This window comes from Bufo bufo, chromosome 9 (genome assembly GCF_905171765.1).
Source record: "Bufo bufo chromosome 9, aBufBuf1.1, whole genome shotgun sequence".
Lineage (NCBI taxonomy): Eukaryota > Metazoa > Chordata > Amphibia > Anura > Bufonidae > Bufo > Bufo bufo.
In genome coordinates, this window is record NC_053397.1 from 162,424,043 (window position 1) to 162,442,480 (window position 18,438).

Sequence of the window (18,438 nt, forward strand, 5' to 3'; positions counted from 1 at the left end):
AGATCCCTGTGGTCACAGTTCCACCTTTCCCATGGGAGATCAGGTCCAACTTTATTTCCTCATGCATCCACTGTGGGGTTTTGCTCTGGTAGACAGGTCAGCGGACGTAGTATAGAGGCAAGGAACCAGGTTGTAAATCAACTTCAGTGTTTTATTCAGACTCAGCAAAAACATCACAGTCTTGGTGCTTGTTCACCCACAGCAAAACATAATAATGGTCGCCTAGAATCCTAGGTGTCAGTTCAGACCTGGCTATATGCTCAGCCACGGACAAGTTCACTGGCAGGCTTCCAGGCGGCCTGCACGCCTGTTTGCAGTCCTCAGCGCAGAGTGCTTCTCAGCTTTTCTGTCAGATGGAGGATAATCCACCCCACCTGATAATGCTGACTGCTTTTTGTAAGCCTCCCAAGACCCGGCCTGGAACGTGGGGAGTAGCCACCCACCCAGTACTTTGGCTACTCCCAGTAAGAGCCGTCCAGGAACGGCTTTACAGCCATACTAAACAGCTGAAGTATCAGACTGTAAAGCAATAATGACACTTCAGGAAAAAAACGTCTCTTACCTCACCGAGGCCAGAAACCTCGGTGACACGTACTGACCATCAATGATGGCCCCTTGTTCCTTCCTACACCACTTATGTTTTGGAGAGGTGTAAAGGGAACATTGACCTATCCTAATGGAGATATGTTGGAGTGGTTTCAGTGGCCCAAATGGTTTTAGATAAATCTGTTGTTCCCTTTGAGACACTTCAGAGATCTGTGCACTTCTTTACCTATATAAGGGTATGTCACTATATTGTCTCACTCCTCCATTCTCCTCCCAAAATTAACGATGATCTCGTCAGATTTCAAAATCCCTCTGTGTTTAAACAGTACACCATGCAATACATCTACGACTTATTAAGAGACAAAACTAAGTTTGTCAAGTCTCCTCCTATCATAGTGTGGGAAACTGATTTAAAGACTCAGTTTTTAGAGAAGCAGTGGGCGGGGCTGTGGGTTTCCTCATATATACCTTTAAAGGGAACCTGTCATCAACTTTATGCTGCCCATACTAATGGCAGCATAAAATAGAGACAAATGAATTGATTTCAGCGGTGTGTCCTTTCTAAGTTAATGGTAAGTGGTTGCCGAGAACCAACATCACAATCATTGCAGACTGGACCTGGAAAAGAGTCAAATCTACATGAGAAGAGTCATGGTTATTCATGAATTCCTGCTCTCCCTACCCATCTGCTGATGATTGACAGGCTTCTAACTAGTTTTCTCCCTTTCTCTCTAGGAGAGAACTGCCAATCATCAGCAGATGGGTGAGGAGAGCAGGAGATTATGAATAACCATGAATAACCTTCTCAGGAAGACTTGACTCTTTTCTAGGCCTGGGCTGCAATGATTATGATGCTGGTTCTCGGCAACCACTTACTTTTAGCTCATGAGTGACACACCTCTGAAATCAGCATTTCTGTCACTATTTTATGTGGCTCTAATTGAGGTCAGCATTAGTGATGATCAAGCACCAAAGTATTCGGGTGTTCGGGTGTATAATGGAAGTCAATGGCAGACAATCAGGCACCCCCTGCTCTGAAGAGGGGAGAGTGCGTGGTCCATTGGAAAAGGTCAGAAAGTGACAGAAACACCACCGAAATGGATCAGGAACACCATGAGGACGATGTCTGGATGCATCTTGGACTCCCAGGTCGCTGCTGGGAACCATGTTGTCCGAGTTGTACAGTATGCCACTTTTACAGACTGACAAAAATATGCACAAAACCCCCCCCCCCCCCCAAAAAAAAATAATAAATTTTACAGGAAAAATTGTTAGGAAACATTCTTTCCTGTATATTCAATTGTATATAAAGTGCAAGTTCTGCAATAAAATTACAAGCAAGAGGCACTCCGAAACAGTCTGTATATCATATAAAGGAGGGCCTTATTCACATTGTGGTACAATTGTTCAGGTGGGACTCCTATACTCATAAAGCCTATGCACTAAGTGAAAGGGCTGCCAAAAATTACAAGGACACTCCAAAACACCCTTTGTTACACATAAAGGAGGGCATCATACACACCCTTGAAAAATTATGATTGATGGCCTGCTGGTGACCCTCAAAAACATTTGGAGCAAGGGCCTGCTAATCTGACCATTTAAAACCTTAGGGGCGAGGGCCTGCTGCCGCATTGGTGACTCTAGATAACCTCTGGGCGATTGCACGTCCCCGTGACGTCTACGATCCATTCGGATGTCTGCCCTATCAACTTTCGATGTTCTTTTCTGCACCACACAAATTTAATTTCTGTGTGATGTCAGGATCGATTAAGCAGCAGTCCCAAAAAAGTTGGAGTGAGTCCCTTCTCCAATAAAACGCAAAAGTACATACATATGGGTCCGCGCTAGGCTTCAAAAGGCAGGCGTTTCACAAACAGGAAGATTTCATGGAGATTCCGCCGCGTCACCGATGCATCCCCAGTATAAACGCTCGATACCAACCAGCAAAGCTTTTTCCTTCAAGAGGAACAGATCATAGTGCAGTACCCGAATCTTTAGTTAAAAGTAAGGTTTATTCTACTCACAGAACAATGACTTACAGCGTGTAAGTTAGCCCGACCCGGGTTTCGCCTTCACTTCGTCTGGGGCGTTACAAACGAATCCGCCCAAGCTGTGATCTTATGCGCTCAGAGTCCTATGTCATATCCGGTTTCCCGAATCTGCAATGCTCTGCAGAACTTCTCTTACAGCTCCTGTGCCCAGCATTTGTCTCCTCACTGCCTGCAGCTACACAGTAAACACTGTAGCTGGGGTTAAGAATCCTGGGAGAGAGCAATAAGCAGCAGCCAGTACAGGTGTACACTACCATGATGATCATGAGTAATGGGTAATCAGGGTTCGATGCCGGAGAGGGAGTTTGAGAAAGGGATACCACATACAAGGGAGGTCAATGGCTGAAATCTGATTGGGTGGAGATGGTGGGTCAAGTTATTAACCCCTTAAGGACTCAGCCCTATTTCACCTTAAGGACTTGGCCATTTTTTGCAAATCTGACCAGTGTCACTTTAAGAGCTGATAACTTTAAAACGCTTTGACTTATCCAGGCCGTTCTGAGATTGTTTTTTCGTCACATATTGTACTTCATGACACTGCTAAAATTGGGTCAAAAAAGTTAATTTTTTTGCATAAAAAATTACCATATTTACCAAAAATTTTGAAAAATTGGCAAATTTCAAAGTTTCAGTTTCTCTACTTCTGTAATACATAGTAATACCCCAAAAAATTGTGATGACTTTACATTCCCCATATGTCTACTTCATGTTTGTAGCATTTTGGGAATGATATTTTATTTTTTGGGGATGTTACAAGGCTTAGAAGTTTAGAAGCAAATCTTGAAATTTTTCAGAAATTTACAAAAACCCAATTTTTAGGGACCACTACAGGTCTGAAGTCACTTTGCGAGGCTTACAAAATAGAAACCGCCAAAAAATGACCCCATTCTATAAACTACACCCCTCAAGGTATTCAAGGTATTCAAGGTATTCAAAACTGATTTTACAAACTTTGTTAACCCTTTAGGTGTTGCACAAGAGTTATTGGCAAGTGGGGATGAAATTTGAGAATTTAATTTTTTTGCCTAATTTTCCATTTTAACCCATTTTTTCCACTAACAAAGCAAGGGTTAACAGCCAAACAAGACTGTATCTTTATTGCCCTGACTCTGCCATTTACAGAAACATCCCATATGTGGCCGTAAACTACTGTACGGGCACACAGTAGGGCGTAGAGGGAAAGGTGCGCCGTATGGTTTTTGGAAGCCAGATTTTGCTGGACTGTTTTTTTGACACCATGTCCCATTTGAAGCCCCCCTAGAGTAGAAACTCCATAAAAGCGACCCCATCTAAGAAACTACACCCCTCAAGGTAATCAAAACTGATTTTAAAAACTTTGTTAACCCTTTAGGTGTTGCACAAGATTTAATGGAATATAGAGATACAATTTCAAAATTTCACTTTTTTGGCAGATTTTCCATTTTAATATTTTTTTTACAGTTACAAAGCAAGGGTTAACAGCCAAACAAAACTCATTATTTATGGCCCTGATTCTGTAGTTTACAGAAACACCCCATATGTGGTCGTAAACCGCTGTACGGGCACACGGCAGGGCGCAGAAGGAAAGGAATGCCATACGGTTTTTGGAAGGCAGATTTTGCTGGACTGTTTTTTTTGACACCATGTCCCATTTGAAGCCCCCCTGATGCACCCCTAGAGTAGAAACTCCAAAAAAGTGACCCCATTTTAGAAACTACGGGATGAGGTGGCAGTTTTGTTGGTACTAGTATAGGGTACATATGATTTTTGGTTGCTCTATATTACACTTTTTTGTGCGGCAAGGTAACAAGAAATAGATTTTTTGGCACGTTCTTTTTTTGTTATTTACAACATTCATCTGACAGGTTAGATCATGTGGTAATTTTATAGAGCAGGTGACGGACGTGGCGATACCTAATATGTATACAATTTTTTTTATTTATGTAAGTTTTACACAATGATTTCATTTTTAAAACAAAAAAAATGTTTTAGTGTCTCCATAGTCTAAGAGCCATAGTTTTTTCAGTTTTTGGGAGATTATCTTAAGTAGGGTCTCATTTTTTGCGGGATGAGATGACGGTTTGATTAGCACTATTTTGGGGTGCATATGACTTTTTGATCGCTTGCTATTACACTTTTTGTGACGTAAGATGACAAAAAAAGGCTTTTTTTACACAGTTTTTATTTTAATTTTTTTACGGTGGTCACCTGAGGGGTTAGGTCATGTAATATTTTTTAGAGCCGGTCGATACGGACGCGTCGATACCTAATATGTATACTTTTTTTTTATTTAAGTTTTACACAATGATTTCATTTTTGAAACAAAAAAAATCATGTTTTAGTGTTTCCATAGTCTAAGAGCCATAGTTTTTTCAGTTTTTGGTCAATTATCTTGGGTAGGGTATGATTTTTGCGGGATGAGATGACGGTTTGATTGGTACTATTTTGGCGTACATGCGACTTTTTTGATCACTTTTATTACCTTTTTTGGGAAGTAAGGTGGGCAAAATGTCAATTTTCTCATAGTTTAAATTTTTTTTATTTTTATGGCGTTCACCGTGCGGGGAAAGTAACATGACCGTTTTATAGATCAGGTCGTTACGGACGCGGCGATACCTAATATGTGTAGTGTATTTTTTTATTTTTATTCAGTGATAAATGTGTTTTTTTTATTATCTTTTTTCACTTTTTTTTACATTTTTTTGACCCAGACCCACTTGGTTCTTGAAGATCCAGTGGGTCTCATGTCTGTATAATACAGTACAGTCCACTATATGGTACTGTACTGTATTTTACTTACACTTTGTCTGAACAGATCTATGCTTTTAGCACAGATCTGTTCAGCACCATGGACAGCAGCATGCCTGAGAAGGCGTCCTGTTGCCATGGGAACCTTCCCCGTCTGCTCAGTTGTAGCCACAACTGCGCAGACGGGGAAGGGTAAGGACGGGGCTGTCTGGGGGCTCTCTCCCTCTCCCATCGGGGGGCTGCAAAGGCACTGCAGCCCCCTGATGGGAGAGGGAGGGTGCTCCCTGAGCTGTTAACCTTTTCCATACAGCGGTCCGTACGGACCGCTGTTTGGAAAGGGTTAAACGTCTGACATCGCATCACCGTTGTCAGCCGTTTATACCAGGGTGTCAGCAATGTGCTGACACCCTGGTATAACCACTGTCCACCAACGATTATTCAAGGGGAGGCGGGCGGGGGATCGCGATCCCGCCTGCCGCACCGTCCGCCTCCCACACCTCCCGCACCGCCTGCGACACCCCCCCTGCACCACCCGCCCACATAATATCATTCAGGGGTGCAGGGGGGTGTTAATAAAACTTTATTTCGGGCATTTTAAAGTTTGATCCCCGGGGTCAGAGACCGCGGGGATCAGAATCGGCTAAAAGTGCAGCAAACCGCAGGTCTGAATTGACCTGCGGTTTGCTGCGATCGCCGATACGGGGGGGTCACATGACCCCCCCCCCCCGGCGTTGTGACAGGATGCCGGCTGAATGATTTCAGCTGGCATCCCGTTCGGATTAACCCCCGGGGCGCCGCAATCTTATTTTAAACTCATGACGTACCGGTACGTCATGGGTCCTTAAGGACTCGGGAAACATGCCGTACCTGTACATCCTAAGTCCTTAAGGGGTTAAAGCAGAAAAATCGAAGGAAGGCAGGAGGCGCGCGGCAATTACCCACCCCCGACTCAGGGAGGTAGTGACGATAACTAACAATACAGGACTCTTAAAATGGCCTGTTATTGGAATGAGTAATAAAAAATGACAGGGAATGTCACTGCAGTATTTTGGATGAGGAAACGTTATACAGGAGAGGCCCTGCTGCCGCTTTGTTACATAGTAACATAGTACATAAGGCCGAAAAAATACATTTGTTCATCCATTTCAGCCTGTCATCCTGCAAGTTGATCCAGAGGAAGGCAAAAAAAACCCTGTGATTTAGAAGCCAATTTTCACCACTTTAGGGGAATAAAAAATTCCTTCCCGACTCCAATCAGGCAATCAGAATAACTCCCTGGATCAACGACCCCTCTCTAGTAGCTATAGCCTGTAATATTATTACACTCCAGAAATACATCCAGGCCCCTCTTGAATTCCTTTATTGTACTCACCATCACCACCTCCTCAGGCAGAGAGTTCCATAGTCTCACTGCTCTTACTGTAAAGAATCCTTTTCTATGTTTGTGTACAAACCTTCTTTCCTCCAGACGCAGAGGATGTCCCCTCGTCACAGTCACAGTCCTGGGGATAAATAGATGATGGGATAGATCTCTGTACTGTCCCCTGATATATTTATACATAGTAATTAGATCTCCCCTCAGTCGTCTTTTTTCTAAAGTGAATAACCCTAATTTTGATAATCTTTCAGGGTACTGTAGTTGCCCCATTCCAGTTATTACTTTAGTTGCCCTCCTCTGGACCTTCTCCATCTCTGCTATGTCTGCCTTGTTTACAAGAGCCCAGAACTGTACACAGTACTCCATGTGTGGTCTGACTAGCAATTTGTAAAGTGGTAGGACTATGTTTTTATCACGGGCATCTATGCCCCTTTTGATGCAACCCATTATCTTATTGTCCTTGGCAGCAGCTGCCTGACACTGGTTTTTGCAGCTTAGTTTGCTGTTTATTAAAAATCCTAGATCTTTTTCCATGTCAGTGTTACCGAGTGTTTTACCATTTAGTATGTACGGGTGACTTGCATTATTCCTTCCCATGTGCATAACTTTACATTTGTCAGTGTTAAACCTCATCTGCCACTTATCTGCCCAAGCCTCCAATCTATCCAGATCCCTCTGTAGTAGTATACTGTCCTCTTCAGTGTTAATTACTTTACACAGTTTAGTGTCATCTGCGAAAATGTATATTTAATATGCAAGCCTTCTACAAGATCATTAATAAATATATTGAAGAGAATAGGGCCCAATACTGACCCCTGAGGTACCCTACTAGTGACAGTGACCCAATCTGAGTGTGTACCGTTAATAACCACCCTGTGTTTTCTATCATTGAGCCAGTTACTTACCCACATACAGACATTTTCTCCCAGTCCGAGCATTCTCATTTTATATACTAACCTTTTATGTGGTACAGTGTCAAATGCTTTGGAGAAGTCCAGATATACGACATCCATTGATTCGCGGCTGTCAAGTCTAGAACTTACCTCCTCATAGAAACTGATTAAATTAGTTTGGCATGACCGATCCCTCATGAAGCCATGCTGATGATTATTTCCGTTGAGATGCTCTAAGATAGCATCTCTTAGAAAACCTAACAGTTTACCCACAACAGATGTTAAACTTACCGGCCTATAGTTTCCAGGCTCTGTTTTTGGACCCTTTTTGAATATTGGCACCACATTTGCCATGCGCCAATCCTGTTGGACATTCCCTCTCAGTATAGAGTCTGTAAATATCAGAAATAAGGTTCTGGCTATGACATTACTTAATTCCCTTAGGATACGGCGGTGTATGCCATCCGGTCCTGGCGATTTGTCTATTTTAAGTCGCTGATGTACTTCTTCCTGGGTTCAGACAGGACACTTTTAATGGGGAATTTATTTTTACATTCAGCATTTCATCTGACAGTTTATTTTCCTCAGTGAATACATTGGAGAAAAAAATATTTACCAGCTTTGCTTTCTCTTACTTTTTACCATTTATATAATTGAAGAACATTTTAGGGTTAGTTTTACTCTCTTTGGCAATTAATCTCTCGGTCTCTAGTTTGGCCGCTTTTATTTGTTTTTTACATGTTCTATTTTTTTCCTTATAGTTTTTCAGTGCTTCCGTTCTACCCTCCTGTTTTAGTGATTTATATGCTTTTATTTTGTAATTTATTGCTTTCTTTACAGTTCTATTTATCCACATTGGTTTCTTTTTGTTCCTTAGCCTTTTATTCCCATACGGTATGTACCTCTAACAATGAGATTTTAGGATGCTTTTAAAGATATCCCATTTTGTGGCTGTATTTTTATTTTTGAGGACTTTGTCCCAGTTAGTTAGGCCTATGGCCTCTCTTAGTTGGCAAAATTTAGCTTTTTTGAAGTTTGGTATTTTTGTTCCTCTCTGTAGAAACGCTCTTTTGAATGATAATTGGAAGGTTATTACTTTATGGTCACTATTTCCCAGGTGTCCCCCAACCTGCACGTCTGTTGTTCTTTCATGCCTATTGGTTAAAACTAAGTCCAGTATGGCCGTCCCTCTAGTCGGGTCCTGAAGCAGTTGGGAGAGGTAATTGTCTTTGGTTATTGCCAAGAACCTGTTTCCTTTATGAGATATGCAAGTTTCAGTTTCCCAGTCTACACTCACCCAAAGAATTATTAGGAACACCATACTAATACGGTGTTGGACCCCCTTTTGCCTTCAGAACTGCCTTAATTCTACGTGGCATTGATTCCACAAGGTGCTGATAGCATTCTTTAGAAATGTTGGCCCATATTGATAGGATAGCATCTTGCAGTTGATGGAGATTTGAGGGATGCACATCCAGGGCACGAAGCTCCCGTTCCACCACATCCCAAAGATGCTCTATTGGGTTGAGATCTGGTGACTGTGGGGGCCATTTTAGTACAGTGAACTCATTGTCATGTTCAAGAAACCAATTTGAAATGATTCGAGCTTTGTGACATGGTGCATTATCCTGCTGGAAGTAGCCATCAGAGGATGGGTACATGGTGGTCATGAAGGGATGGAAATGGTCAGAAACAATGCTCAGGTAGCCGTGGCATTTAAACGATGCCCAATTGGCACTAAGGGGCCTAAAGTGTGCCCAGAAAACATCCCCCACACCATTACACCACCACCACCAGCCTGCACAGTGGTAACAAGGCATGATGGATACATGTTCTGATTCTGTTTACGCCAAATTCGGACTCTACCATTTGAATGTCTCAACAGAAATCAAGACTCATCAGACCAGGCAACATTTTTCTAGTATTCAACAGTCCAATTTTGGTGAGCTCGTGCAAATTGTAGCCTCTTTTTCCTATTTGTAGTGGAGATGAGTGGTACCCGGTGGGGTCTTCTGCTGTTGTAGCCCATCCGCCTCAAGGTTGTGCGTGTTGTGGCTTCACAAATGCTTTGCTGCATACCTCGGTTGTAACGAGTGGTTATTTCAGTCAACGTTGCTCTTCTATCAACTTGAATCAGTCGGCCCATTCTCCTCTGACCTCTAGCAACCACAAGGCATTTTTGCCCACAGGACTGCCTCATACTGGATGTTTTTCCCTTTTCACACCATTCTTTGGAAACCCTAGAAATGGTTGTGCGTGAAAATCCCAGTAACTGAGCAGATTGTGAAATACTCAGACCGGCCCGTCTGGCACCAACAACCATGCCACGCTCAAAATTGCTTAAATCACCTTTCTTTCCCATTCTGACATTCAGTTTGGAGTTCAGGAAATTGTCTTGACCAGGACCACACCCCTAAATGCATTGAAGAACTGCCATGTGATTGGTTGACTAGATAATTGCATTAATGATAAATAGAACAGGTGTTCCTAATAATTCTTTAGGTGAGTGTATATCTGGGTAGTTGAAGTCCCCCATAATAACCACCTCATTATGCTTTGCTGCCTTGTCTATCTCGTTTAGTAGTAGATTTTCTGTGGACTCTGGTATATTAGGTGGTTTATAGTAAACCCCTATTAGTAATTTATTATTGTTTTTAGCTCCATGTATCTCTACCCACAGTGACTCCACTCATAAAGGCATACCCCGCCTGCTACAGTTTTATCTCCGGCCAAAAAAACTGAATGCGAGGGTCGCTGGAAAGGCAGCCTAACATGAAGTCAGCCATGTGTGCCAGAGTACCAACAGGCAAGACGTCGATTTCAACATCTCCTCTTCCTCCTTCTCTTCTGCCCATCCACACTGAACAGATGGAATTAAAGTTCCATGGGTACCACCCTCTGTAGCAGAGGCAACTGTCTCTAGCTCCTCCTCCACTTCATGATCCAATTCGTGCTAAGAAGACAAACTGAGGGTGGGCTGGCTATCACCATGTGTAATGTCCTCCCCCATTTCCTCATCTGCCACATTCAGAGCGTCGTCCTTAATTGTGAGCAGCGATCGTTTGAGTAGACACAGCAGTGGGATGGTTACGCTGATAATAGCATTATCGCCACTAACCATCTGTCGGGATTCATCAAAGTTTTTTAAAACCTCACAGAGGTCTGACATCAATGCCCACTCCTAGCTTTTAAATAGTGGCAGTTGACTCAAAAGGCGACGACCATGTTGCAGATGGTATTCCACAACTGCCCTCTGCTGCTCACAAAGCCTGGCCAACATGTGGAACGTAGAGTTCCAGCACGTGCTCACGTCGCACAACAGTTGGTGAGCTGGAAGCTGCAAGCGCTGCTGCAGCGTTGACAGACCGGCTGAAGCTGTGGACAACTTGCAGAAATGGGCACACACGCGGCACGCCTTCACTAGTAGCTCTGGGAAATTGGGGTAGGTTTTGATAAACCGCTGAACCACTAAGTTTAAGACGTGGGCTAGGCATGGGATTTTGTCAGGTTGCCGAGCTCCAAAGCTGCCACCAGGTTACGGCCATTGTCCGACACAACCATGCCTGGTTGTAGAATGAGTGGCGAGAGCCACAGCTCGGTTTGGTCCCTTATACCCTGCCACAGTTCTGTGGAGGTGTGCTGTTTGTCCCCTAAACAGATCAACTTCAGCACGGCCTGTTGACGCTTACCCACAGCAGTGCTACACTGCTTCCAGCTAGCGACTGATGGCTGACCGCTGCTGGAGGTGGAAGTGGTGGAGGAGGCAGCGGAGGATGAGAAGTGGGGGTTGGAGGCAGTAATATAGCTGCTGGAGGAGACCCTGATGGACGTAGGGCCTGCAATTCTGGCCGTGGGTAGCACCTGTGCCATCCCAGAGTACAACTCACTCCCGGCCTCCACAACATTCACCCAGTGTGTGGTCAGGGAAATGTGGTGTCCCTTGCCACCAGCACTTGTACATGTGTCCATGGTTAAGTGTCCACTTCCCAGTAACTGCGTTGGTCAGGGCACGGGTGATGTTCTGGGACACATGCTGGTGTAAGGCGGGCACGGCACACCGTGAAAAATAGTGGCGGCTGGGGACTGCATAATGAGGGACGACCGCCGACATCAGGCTGCGGAAGGCCTCAGTGTCCATAAGCCTAAATGGCAACATTTCAAGGGCCAGTAATTTCAAAAGTTGCGCATTTAGTGCTATGGCCTGTTGGTAGGTGGGTGCAAGGGTATTTGCGCTTGCGTTCAAATGACTGTGTTATGGACAATTGGACGCTGTGCCGGGACAGGGAAGTGGATGTTGTTGCTGATGGTTCATGTGAAGGTCCAGGTGCAGGGCGAGGGGCATCCGGGCCTGCGCCTTCGACAGGGGATTGGCCAGCAGTGTGTAACACAGGGGAAGAGGAGGCAGTGGTGTAACCTGCAGACTCAGATTGTGGACCCAGGCGTTCAGCCCACTTGTTAGGGTGCTTGGATGCCATGTGGCGGATCATGGTGGTGGGGTTGGGGTTGCTAGTGTTCACGCCCCGTCTCATTTTAGTACGGCACAGGTTGCAAACTACCACTCTTTTGTCATCTGCACTTTCCTAAAAAAAGCGCCATACTGCGGAACACCTACCATTTGGCAAGGTAGATTTACGCATGGGGGTGCTCGGTGTAACGGTTGCGGGCCGACTTCTCCCTTTTGCAACCCCACTGCCTCTTCCCACCTGTTGCAGTGCTGCGGATCCCTCACCCTCTGTACTGCTGTCCTCGCTTGGCTTTTCACCTTCCAATGTTGGGTCAGTGACCTCATCGTCAACCACCTCCTCTTCCACTTCCTCACTTTGCTCATCCTTGACCTAACCAAAGCCTCAGTGATTGGTAACTGTGTCTCATCATCATCCACCTCGTGAACGAATGAATGCCATTCACTACCGTCATCTTCTTGAGACTGTGAAGGCTCAAGACATTGGGAATCAGGGCACAATATCTCAGGTCCCTCTTTAAGCGTGCTGGGCACGAGGGCCAAATGTAATAGTGTTGCTGGAAAGAGCTCCTCGGAATATCCGAGTGTGGGATCACTCGTTTGGCAAGCCGGTCCATGGTGGGAGGAAGGATGATCAGAGAGAGGATTCAGTTGACCAGACTCTTGGCTACAGAGACTGGACTTGGTGGAAGAGAGGTTGGTGCTTAACCGACTGGAAGCATTATCTTCAGCAATCCAACCGACCAACTGTTCGACTGGTCCGATTTGAACAGTGTTGTCCTGCGCCACCCAACTAAGTTAGACATGAAGCGGGGTACGGTGGATATTTTTTTTTGAGCACTGGTAGCATGTACAGTTTCATTGTGCCCAGGGCCACGACCTCTGCGTGCACCATCAGCATCACGCCCAATTCCCCGTCCCTTAGTGCTCACCTTCTTCATATTAATGGTTTTATCACTAGATGTGGCGCAGATTTTTTTTACAGTCCGCTAAAGACACAGTTTTCTGATGCAGGACAGTATATGTCACAGAAACACACAGAAAATGAACACTATATTAGGCCCAGATTTTTGGAATTTACCCTAAATAAACAGTTTTCGGATGGCGTACTGTATATGTCACCGAACACCATAGAATATGGACACTATTTTAGGCCCAGATTATTGGAATCTGCGGTACAGACACTGTTTTCTGATGTAATTTATATTTTTCCCTATATCTAGGCCTGACAACCACACAATGTATTGAAGCGCAGATCACACAATTCACGGATTACACCGTTGACAGCAAAAATGTGGATTATGGGGAAAAAAATTATTATTTTCACTAATATTCTTCCAATCTTTGCCCCTGACACACAGAAGGTATTGCTGCACAGATGTCACAAGTCGCTGCAGACACCTTCTATATAGCAAAATAATCGCTATTTTGAAAAGTATAAAAAAAATTATAATTAGAGTACAACTTTGCACAATTAAATTGCTGCCACCACACACAATAGTCCTTAACCCCTTCCTGACTGCCATGCTAACTACACATGCTCTGTGCAGCTAGCACGTGTATAGACGTCGGCAGCCTGAAAGAGAGGGAGCACTACTTCACTGCTCTCTGCAGCGCTTCCCCGCGATGTACCCGGCTTCCTTCTTCTGCCCAGCGATAACCGAGCCTATAGCATCGGTTTCTGGGCAGAATAGTATCTGTTGACCACCACGTTTGTCCAATTGTGGTGGTCATGTTTATAAGGCTCTCCCCGTCCTTATTTCAGCCCCCTACTCCTTCCTCCTCCTTCACTTCACATCACGATCCAGTGAAGGAGGACTGAAGAAGACACAGTGAAACATTTCTCTATATATCTTTATACATAATATATTTGCGAGGATTCGCTCTGGAAGGCAGGGTAAGCGGACGCAGAACAGAGTCAAAAGAAACAGTTTGTAAAACAAAACTTCAGTGTTTATTCACACAAAACAAAGCAACATTGACAGTCTTAGTGTTTGTTCACACAAAGGAAAGTGCAAAGCACAAAAACAGTCACCTTGTTAGCAGGTTCTTTCAGCGTCCACAACAGGCTTTAGGGGGCCTGTTTCCCCGCATGCGGCTCTCAGCCCTCAGTACGGCACCATGCCTCAGATCCCAAGACAGAGCGATTGATCTGAGCCCAGCTGCCTATTTGCCTATTTAAAGGACAGCCAGGTGCTGCCAAAACCCAGACCGGCACTTAAACTCCGGTGCGGTATTTGATCTCACCTGGCTGGAAATCAGCCGCCCATGTTTGGAGGAAAATACCTGCCTTCCCAAACAAAACCCCTTGGTATGTCACTAATATATACTGTCGTGCCCAAAAGTTTCGAGAATTACATAAATATTGGAAATTGGAAAAGTTGCTGCTTAAGTTTTTATAATAGCAATTTGCATATACTCCATTATGTTATGAAGAGTGATCAGATGAATTGCATAGTCCTTCTTTGCCATGAAAATGAACTTAATCCCAAAAAAAACTTTCCACTGCATTTCATTCCTGTCATTAAAGGACCTGCTGAGATCATTTCAGTAATCGTCTTGTTAACTCAGGTGAGAATGTTGACGAGCACAAGGCTGGAGATCATTATGTCAGGCTGATTGGGTTAAAATGGCAGACTTGACATGTTAAAACTTGACATTGTTAACCATGGTGACCTGCAAAGAAACGCGTGCAGCCATCATTGCATTGCATAAAAATGGCTTCACAGGCAAGGATATTGTGGCTACTAAAATTGCACCTCAATCAACAATTTATAGGATCATCAAGAACTTCAAGGAAAGAGGTTCAATTCTTGTTAAGAAGGCTTCAGGGCGTCCAAGAAAGTCCAGCAAGCGCCAGGATCGTCTCCTAAAGAGGATTCAGCTGCGGGATCGGAGTGCCACCAGTGCAGAGCTTGCTCAGGAATGGCAGCAGGCAGGTGTGAGCGCATCTGCACGCACAGTGAGGCGAAGACTTTTGGAAGATGGCCTGGTGTCAAGAAGGCCAGCAAAGAAGCCACTTCTCTCCAAAAAAAACATCAGGGACAGATTGATCTTCTGCAGAAAGTTTGGTGAATGGACTGCTGAGGACTGGGGCAAAGTCATATTCTCAGATGAAGCCTCTTTCCGATTGTTTGGGGCATCTGGAAAAAGGCTTGTCCAGAGAAGAAAAGGTGAGCGCTACCATCAGTCCTGTGTCATGCCAACAGTAAAGCATCCTGAGACCATTCATGTGTGGGGTTGCTTCTCATCCAAGGGAGTGGGCTCACTCACAATTTTGCCCAAAAACACAGCTATGAATAAAGAATGGTACCAAAACACCCTCTAACAGCAACTTCTTCCAACAATCCAACAACAGTTTGGTGTAGAACAATGCATTTTCCAGCACGATGGAGCACCGTGCCATAAGGCAAAAGTGATAACTAAGTGGCTCGGGGACCAAAACGTTGACATTTTGGGTCCATGGCCTGGAAACTCCCCAGATCTTAATCCCATTGTGAACTTGTGGTCAATCCTCTAGAGGCGGGTGGGCAAACAAAAACCCACTAATTCTGACAAACTCCAAGAAGTAATTATGAAAGAATGGGTTGCTATCAGTCAGGAATTGGCCCAGAAGTTGATTGAGAGCATGCCCCGTCGAATTGCAGAGGTCCTGAAAAAGACGGGCCAACACTGCAAATACTGACTCTTTGCATAAATGTCATGTAATTGTCGATAAAAGCCTTTGAAACGTATGAAGTGCGTGTAATTACACTGCGTGCAGAATTATTAGGCAAATGAGTATTTTGACCACATCATCCTCTTTATGCATGTTGTCTTACTCCAAGCTGTATAGGCTCGAAAGCCTACTACCAATTAAGCATATTAGGTGATGTGCATCTCTGTAATGAGAAGGGGTGTGGTCTAATGACATCAACACCCTATATTAGGTGTGCATAATTATTAGGCAACTTCCTTTCCTTTGGCAAAATGGGTCAAAAGAAGGACTTGACAGGCTCAGAAAAGTCAAAAATAGTGAGATATCTTGCAGAGGGATGCAGCACTCTTAAAATTGGAAAGCTTCTGAAGCGTGATCATCGAACAATCAAGCGTTTCATTCAAAATAGTCAACAGGGTTGCAAGAAGCGTGTGGAAAAACCAAGGCGCAAAATAACTGCCCATGAACTGAGAAAAGTCAAGCGTGCAGCTGCCAAGATGCCACTTGCCACCAGTTTGGCCATATTTCAGAGCTGCAACATCACTGGAGTGCCCAAAAGCACAAGGTGTGCAATACTCAGAGACATGGCCAAGGTAAGAAAGGCTGAAAGACGACCACCACTGAACAAGACACACAAGCTGAAACGTCAAGACTGGGCCAAGAAATATCTCAAGACTGATTTTTCTAAGGTTTTATGGACTGATGAAATGAGAGTGAGTCTTGATGGGCCAGATGGATGGGCCCGTGGCTAGATTGGTAAAGGGCAGAGAGCTCCAGTCCAACTCAGACGCCAGCAAGGTGGAGGTGGAGTACTGGTTTGGGCTGGTATCATCAAAGATGAGCTTGTGGGGCCTTTTCGGGTTGAGGATGGAGACAAGCTTAACTCCCAGTCCTACTGCCAGTTTCTGGAAGACACCTTCTTCAAGCAGTGGTACAGGAAGAAGTCTGCATCCTTCAAGAAAAACATGATTTTCATGCAGGACAATGCTCCATCACACGCGTCCAAGTACTCCACAGCGTGGCTGGCAAGAAAGGGTATAAAAGAAGAAAATCTAATGACATGGCCTCCTTGTTCACCTGATCTGAACCCCATTGAGAACCTGTGGTCCATCATCAAATGTGAGATTTACAAGGAGGGAAAACAGTACACCTCTCTGAACAGTGTCTGGGAGGCTGTGGTTGCTGCTGCACGCAATGTTGATGGTGAACAGATCAAAACACTGACAGAATCCATGGATGGCAGGCTTTTGAGTGTCCTTGCAAAGAAAGGTGGCTATATTGGTCACTGATTTGTTTTTGTTTTGTTTTTGAATGTCAGAAATGTATATTTGTGAATGTTGAGATGTTTTATTGGTTTCACTGGTAAAAATAAATAATTGAAATGGGTATATATTTGTTTTTTGTTTAGTTGCCTAATAATTATGCACAGTAATAGTCACCTGCACACACAGATATCCCCCTAAAATAGCTAAAACTAAAAACAAACTAAAAACTACTTCCAAAAATATTCAGCTTTGATATTAATGAGTTTTTTGGGTTCATTGAGAACATGGTTGTTGCTCAATAATAAAATTAATCCTCAAAAATACAACTTGCCTAATAATTCTGCACTCCCTGTATATTTCACTACATCACAGAAACAACTGAAACAAAGATCTAAAAGCAGTTTAGCAGCAAACTTTGTGAACACTAATATTTGTGTCATTCTCAAAACTTTTTGCCACGACTGATATATATATATATATATATATATATATATATATATATATATTTAGTGATGTTTTAGTTCTTTTACTGGAAGATAATCTGCTTAGCTCCAGTAAGAGGACAAAAACTCACTGAAAAAAGTGGCCTAAACGGGTGGAAATGCTCCAAACCCAGACACTGTAGCGTGTCTAAAACCGGGGGAGCAATTCCTCCGCATGCGTCCTGCAGACAACGGCAATCCCCAGCAAAAAATGCGTACAATGGAGGATGCTGGGGCGAACCCCATGCACCACAAGGACATCTTACACAAAATGATACATTGTGCAGATGAAAAATATACATACACAATTCACTGCAAAAAATGCACTAAAATGATACGCAACTGACAATACTAGCTAATTCCTCAGGTCAATGTTAAAAGCTGAGAACTTTGCCAATATCTTCTAGTCAGGAACATATCGGAGCCCCTCATGCACCACGTCACGGTGTCTCAGCACGCATGGGGTCCTACCACTAAAATGCCCGTGGTGTGTGAACAGTGCTAGACACCAACTCACAGCCAGACTCTCACATGCCTCCATAGTGGTATCACCAATGCACTGTGAGGTAAAATAAATCTGTGAGCCGCACCCACAACAGACCATGTGACACAGAAGCTACCAAGTGCAAAAGAATGTTACCAACAAAATAAAGTGGCACATTCCATACACATAAGGACAAAAACTCACAGAAAAAAGTGGGTTTGGAGCATATTCACCCGTTTAGGCCACTTTTTTCAGTGAGTTTTTGTCTTTATGTGTATGGAATGTGCCACTTTATTTTGTTGGTAACATTCTTTTGCACCTGGTAGCTTCTGTGTCACATGGTCTGTTGTGGGTGCGGCTCACAGATTTATTGGCAGCAGAGACATGCCAATTACAAGTGCACCAAGTTCTGACACGCCTACCACCAGCAGAGACGTGCCAATTACAAGTGCA